Source organism: Lepisma saccharinum, chromosome 1 (genome assembly GCF_977018435.1).
Source record: "Lepisma saccharinum chromosome 1, izLepSacc3.1, whole genome shotgun sequence".
NCBI lineage: Eukaryota > Metazoa > Arthropoda > Insecta > Zygentoma > Lepismatidae > Lepisma > Lepisma saccharinum.
In genome coordinates, this window is record NC_139229.1 from 123,696,359 (window position 1) to 123,704,155 (window position 7,797).

Genomic DNA, 7,797 nt, shown 5'->3' on the forward strand with positions numbered 1-7,797 from the left:
CGTAAAATTATTTTACTTCTACGCAACGAAGAACAGTTGTGAGAGGATTCAATAGAGCCCTTATTCATTGATTGATTGAATTATTTTACTTCGCTTTTCTGCCACTTCTGGCTAGTCGCAAAGATGATGATGAGTAATGATTTGATAAAATTGATGAAGGGACACTTACAAACACCCATGACCGGGCCGGGATTCGAACCCGGTACCCTTGGCGTCATAGCGTGCTGTGCTATACAGCCCTTTTGTTCGACTGTTGTGCAATAGTGTGTGTTCCGTGAGTGTTATCTAATTATGTTGATCTCAAAACCTAGCACCAGTAGTACAGGCACCAATGGAAAAATAATAAGTTCACAAGACAGAAATCTTATTTTTAAAGTGTATTCTTACTTCAAGGAATTGACGTCAGAAGAAGTGTGTGCTGAAACCGTGTTTTCTCAGAATCAATAAGTTATGGCTAAAGCGTGTAGTGTAGTGTGCATACGGATCACGTATATACAACAAGTGAAAATATCTACCACAGAAAACGGTAAACCCTTATTTAAATCTCCTGGGAAACATGCTAGAAAACACAAACGAGAGCGATGATGACAACCTTGCAGTTCCTCTATAATAAATACCTTCAAACTTCTTTCAGGTACGAGTTTCTTTTATATGCTGCAATGATATGATATTATAATAGTGTGAAGAAATATGCACTATACTATTTTACTGTACACAAATATAATGTGCATGTATTATATAATATAAAAGAGCTGGATATTGGACACAGCCAATTATCTGCGTTTCCCTTCCGCTAGCAGTTGGTTTGGAAACAGCGCAACAGCACTGGCTGCGTATTGGCTGAACTCATGTTCCTTCTAAAAGCGTACGCAGTATAATAAGTTATAAAAGTGGAAGAAAAGATATGCATATAATTAAGTCACTTCCTAATATATCTGGAATGCACATGAAAGGCATTTAATTTCCGTTTGAAGGCCAATGAATATATCATTTCCGTCTCTGTGGCTATATATACGTGGACACAAAGTTATATCTTTACTTCAGTTTAATAAACAAACACAGAAGCATTCATTCACCATGAAGGTAAGCTGAAATCTAATTTATATTTTGATTTTGCAAAAGTCTACCTACTTTCCGTAGCTTTCACCAGGCAATGTAAACGATAGCTTGCATACCTCCGTGGTGGAGCTGTTAGGCATAACATCTTACGAAGCCAGCGGAAAATCAATTTAATATTTTGTCAGGAATAAACTTGTCATTGAGTTTGTTCCGTCACCTACTTCATATCTTCATCATTCGTTCTCGTGCCAATATTAAATAAGCCAGCGAAATACTTCGACCGTAAATTAAACAAAATAGAAATAGATACTAAATAAAGTAAGGTATATCTTATTGTATGAATAGAGCGGATTATTCCCGCCATTGTATTGGCTGAGGTGCACTAATAAAGTCTGTATTAATGAATAAATATTAAGAGAAAATGTTGATAGAAGGAAATATGATTTATGCTATTCCGGAATAAATTTCATATGTGCGTACACAGTGATCTCAAGCAATATTCTACTATGTATGATTGGTAGCTTAGATTATTATAAGAGGCCTCCCCGATGTCGCAGTGGTAGAGACTTCACCTTGTAATCAAGGGGTCCCGGGTTCGATACCCGGTGGAGGCACAAGTGGTTCGGATCCCACTTTAAACTGTAGGTCCTGTCCCGATTAGCCTTACTGTGCATAAAGTTGGCTTAAAACAACAAATAAAATAAAATAAAAATATTATTATAAGACTAAACTTGAAGGTGGAATTTAAAATGAATAGAGAAATTCTCTCGAAGAATGGTGGCAACAGTAGCGAAGCGTAGTCTTACGAAGGAGGCAAGCAATGTTTCAGTACAACAAAACATGTAGTACAATGGCACGCCAAGAGGGGGATTAAAGGTTTATAGCCTCATTGGCCCGGTCGCTGCATGTGTCAAAATATCATAATAAAGTGACGGTTCTAAAAATAAACCATATGATCCTCAAACGTCACATTTACTTTCGAAATTCCAGGTAACGTTATTCGTATGGTAGTAAACGTCTTACATATGCGAACTTTCCGCATACGACTAAAGGGGTACGTAATATCTTATTTATTTATTAGTACTTTTATTTGTTCATAATTTTTAATGTGGACAAACGGTGACCAAACGGATTTAGGTAAAATAACTCATTTATTTAATTTACACTGCGTGATTGTAATTTAGGATTTGTGGGCACCCTAAAAATCGCATTCGGAGTCAAACATTAAAATAAAAAGTTAAACACAAACTTTAAAAATTTCATTTCAAACCAAAGAAACACATGCATACTCACCACAATAAATTCCAAACTCCTTTGCATATATAGGAAATTTCCCGATATCGAACAATTCAACAAATCTTAGGGCGTCAAGGTTCTCAAAACGTGAAGACACTCCCATGCTCTTTCCACAACTGGAAAGCATCCACGCAAGATCACTTTGGAAATCTCTGAAACGACCGAAAGTGATACCAACCTATTTCCTTAATTTTATCCCTCATGGGAAGGAAAGATATATCAGTATGGAGATAGAAATTAAGTGGTGGAATCAGAATCATTACAGCAGAAAGAGTATATACATAATATTTAAGTAATAAAGTGTCATACAGAGGCGGGGCCGGGGCGGGAGGGAGGGTTGGCCCCCCTTTGGCCCAGTATTCCTAAGAAAAGGAAAGTCAAAGGCTGGAAAAGATGACAAAATGAGGAGACTACTACAAAAAATCCTGGGAGCACCACTTGTGTCATAATAATAAAACTTAAAACATGTTCCTGTGTTCATAATGTGTACAATGTATACGATTTAATTGTGCTGTCTAAATATCAGTAGAGAGTTCTTTTTAGATAGCTTTATTTTCACCCCAAGTTTTATTCAAAAGCAGTCAATTTATTGAATGTGGTTGTAAAATTTGTGAAACAGCTCACTTGAATTAGGTGTAAATAATTTGGCAGTTGCAAACACTGGTGCGGTCAACACTTTTGACGTAATTTGAGCTGGACCGAGCTGGACACAGGGTGCAGACCAAGGTCCGTCGAATCTTCCCTCCCTCCCTGGGGAAACTCTTCACGGGGGTGCAGACATTTCACTTCCTGAAACACAAACCCCCGCCCATTACCATCTCGCCCGAACTCCCAATATCCATTTTTTTACGCGTTTTACAATTCGCGAAATCTAAAATAAATTGTAATATAAAATGATATATATATATGGAATTATTTTAGTTATTTTATGACTAAGAATTATTTTTATATTCGCGATCTTGTTTACGTGTTCATGAAGACACAAATTCTTTACTCGTAGTTTTTGGTGGTAATATATCCTTCTGCTTTCGGTTGAGCTCGGCTATTTTCGGGAATCACGCAAGCTCAGCAAGCAGAGCTTTTGGTATAAGCGTTGTGGACGGGTTCCACTCGAATTTCACGCTTCGCCATGTGACTCCTTCGGGTGCGTTATTTTCCCGCAGAGCAGCGGCAAGCATTGAGGCTGGTGCTTGCTACAGAGCTGCTGAGGGAGTTGGCGGCCGTAATTTTTCGCGAAATCGAGTGCGATGGAAACGAAATAAGGCTAAAACATTAAGTACATTAAATGATATTCGAATAATGCAAGCAGTGCTTGCATTGCTTGTACTATATCTTCGCCTCTGGGTGGCAATGTATCGAATGTTGTAACTCGTGACAATCAGGATTTATAATTTTTAGTGCATATGCATAATAACTGTGCATATGTTATTTCTCTTTTCACATACAGGGGGCAATCAATATAACAGTATTTACACTTTCATGAGATACACTGAGTAGCTTATTCTCAAAGGAGAACATAAAGTACACATTGCATACACACAAAAATGTAAATATGACTTGAACACATTCAAATAATATCGGTTGAACTATACACATTGCAAAACACTCTAAGGGGAAAAATTCCTTCTGTACTGAATGTTGTATGTGCATTCTCACTATAATTGAAGTAGTCACCGCCAAAGAGTGTGAGCCACATTTCATTTCACATAGAATTGGGAAACATTTCAAAATGAAATGACATGGATGTCAGTTACAGGCAGTATCATTTGTGGATTGGCTTGAATTGTAAAAGTCTGTATCTGCTGATGCAGACGGCAACGTTCTCGTTCACCTGCCAACTAGGGACCTTCAGAATGTGTTGCATTCTTGAAACATGGCAAGTCGAGTGGGATGAGACAAGGGGGAACAAGCTTCGTACTATCAAGCCCGTCATTGGTGCTTGTCGTTCCTCGTCTCATCCTCGCGTAGAGAAGAAATGACCCTAACGCGGCTCCGAATTGGACACAGCCTTCTAACGTATTTCCATTTGTTGCAAGGACTGGACCCTCCGTTGTGCAGTAGTTGTGGCGTTGTTTTAAGTGTTCGACACATTCTTCTTGAATGTTCAAATTTTAACAACTTGAGACAGAGTTTTAACCTTCCCAAGGACTAGTCATCCATGTTGGGTGACGATTACAGTGTTTTGACGAATGTTTTAGGTCTTTGAGAAGAGCAGGTCTCTTCTCCTCTTTCTGAGGTAGTTCAAAATTTTTCTTACTCTTTCTAATGTGTTGCTTTTGTCCAATCCAGATCTGCTTACAACCTGCTTTTTAAACCTTTCTCGAGGGTTTTTTCACACCCATTTCCTATCTCTTGAAATTTATGGTAAGAGTTTTAGACAAGGGGAACTTCCCAGCATTCATTGAAGTGCAAAATGACCTGATGTGCCAACGCACCAAAAAATTTTAATTCAATTAATCAATCTAAAAGTTTGTGTTCCTCACAGATCGACAATTTGGCTTAGTACAATCTTGCCACCATCCATTCAATTATAATGTTTGATTTACCTGATATGGTATTATGTATTATTTTTTTCAGTTCGTTATCGTATTAGCTGCTATTGTTGCTGCCGTTTCTAGCAACGTGCCTGCTCCTTCTTATACAGCTCCCTGGGCAGGCTCTTGGGGAGTAGCTCCCTGGGCAGGCTCTTGGGCAGCTCCCTGGGCAGGTTCTTGGGGAGTTGCTCCCTGGGCATCCCATGTGTCAACTCCTCTGGTTGCCACCTATGGAGGAGCTCCTGTGACCGTCTCTCAGGCAGCTCCTGTGACAGCCCAAGCTGCTGGCGCTCCGTAAGTATTGGCAGTTAAGGATACTAAATACGTAAAACCTTAATTAAGAAACACTAAGCAATTAGTTACATTTATCACATTTATATGAAATATAGCATTCCATTCTTTATGCAAAATATCTGGAATGAAACTACATCTCTTAAAATAAGTTCAATATAATGAAGAGGTAAGGGTGATATACATATGCACCTCAGTTGTCATTATTTTCCGTTTCCCTTGCAGTTACGTAGCAGTCACCAGAGGCTCCGTCCACACTGCTCCTCTTGCAGGACATCTTGTTGGCAGCAAGCAAATCAACACCGCTCCTGCCCCAGGAACCATCTAAAGACTTAACAACAAACATTACTTGGTCAGCTTTATTCGGCTTAGGAATACCTTTCTGTACATTTCTTTTGATTGAATAAAGTATTGAAATGATCTATGATTATTTCTCTTTTATTCCTAAATGTCAAAGTTTTCTTCAAACAAATCACAAGTGTTCTATGTGAGCACCTCGCGTAACACGGCACACTTCAAGCGGGTAGTCTATCTCCTGCCAAACCTTGTGTAGCATGTTGCGGTCAATATCAGCAATGGCTGCTGTGATGCGGGCACGCAGATCATCCAATGTTGTTGGAAGTGGTGGTACGTAAACATGATCCTTGACAAAACCCCACATGAAGAAATCACATGGGGACAAGTCGGGGGAACGAGGTGGCCAATGAAGGAGAGGTCGATCCTCCAACGTTGTTCCAATGCCCCATTGAGATGGTCCCGAACGCTGCCATGGTAAGGTAATGCGCAGGGGCACTATCCAATTGGAGAATGAAATCTGCGCTATACTCTGCAAGCTGTGGAAGGAGCCATAGTTGCAGCATATCAAGGAAAACAAGTCCTGTCACAGTACGTTCGTGGAAGAAAATGGGCCCATAAATCCTTTCATGGGAAATGGCACAAAAAGCATTCACTTTGGGTAAGTAATGGGTAATCTTGAGAGCATCGCGTACTCCCCTTCGCCAATACACAAATGCATAGATTGCAGTGTTGTTTCAATACAGGACAAAGAATTGATTGATTTAGTTTCTTTCTTTCGCTTTGTGCATCTGTTGGCTAATTGCGAAGATGAGGATGACAGATGATATGACGAAATTGATGAATAGACACAAACACTCATGTCCCGGCAGGGATTCGAACCCGGGACATCTGGCGCCATAGAGCGATGTGCTAACTACTCCGCAACAGGGGTCGACAATACACGACAAAGAAATTAGCTATAACAAAGGAAGTGATAATTTAGGACGAAACCTGAATTATATTTATTTCTATCCGCGTCTGAAATACCTGAGTCCTCTATGAGGTTTCACTTCAAATATTAAACAAGATTTGCATCTATCGCTATACTAGTTCAGTTTTACCGTCGCAATTAAATAGATAGAATATGGATTCTAACTAAATAAACAAATACAAAATCAAAATGGTTGTTATGGGGATCATAACCTTTCCCCTTTCGATTTAATTTTATTCAAAAAATAAGTCATTATGATTAGTTTCATAACAATTTTGACATTCAAAATACTGTTTCAGCAGCCTGTCCCCGTTATGAACTTTCAGGTTAGGACCATGTACGAAGCATACACACACACACACACACAAATACAGAGAGAGCGAGAGAGAGAGAGAGAGAGAGAGAGAGAGTGGGGGAATTTTTACAAAGCGCTCTTTGAAAAGAAAAAAACAAATGGAGCGGAGGTCTTGAATTCAAATTCGCAGTATAGCATAAAATGTCTGTTCATGACTATTTCATAAGTTCGATGAGTGAGCCATTCTTATTGTCGCAGTTAAAGATCGAAAAGGAGAAATGTGATGTTAATAGTAAAAATATTAATTATCACAGAGAGAAAACTTATTGGATTTTTTGAGTAATTTGACCCTTATTTTCAAATGAATCATTATTCCACTATTTCACTACAGTCGAAGTACAATACCCCTTCCTTCCAATACCCTTATGCACAAATTGTAGATTACTGTGCTTATCAAAATGTATTGGTCATCTCTCTTACTTTCGGGCAAGATATTAGTATTTTTAAAGAAAATTGTAGTAAATCGAAAAAGACAGGGTTTTGTCTCTTTTTATGTTATTATAATTAGATTCCTTACTGAAAAGGGAATTCATATCCAGTAATTTTTCACCACACATACACAAGACACTTACTTTCTAATTTCACATATCATTGACTTGAAGCCGTGTAAGTGTATCCTGTTATTATAGATAAACATGATGTGTAAAACTATAGTGTAGATATTGCAACTACTGCCCTGAGTTACATGAATGAAATTAACGGAAATCGAGGAAAATCGCTTCTTGAGGGCCACTGGGTTTGAGTTTGGTGTTGCGGTTGGGGAAGTAGAAATGAAGTTCTCCCTTTTTTTTTCTTTTACGGCGGTGTCTCTACCTAAAACCGACCAGACTGTTGAAAAGGCTGCTAAAGTAGCTCCTTCCAGCTTGCCTGCTGCTAATCGTACCGCGGATGATAAACGCGTGGGAGTTTCGGTTATGAACAAGACAAAGAATATTGAGATTCGAAAATAATTAGATATGTGAAATCGATTTATCTATCACTGCTAGACTCGCTAC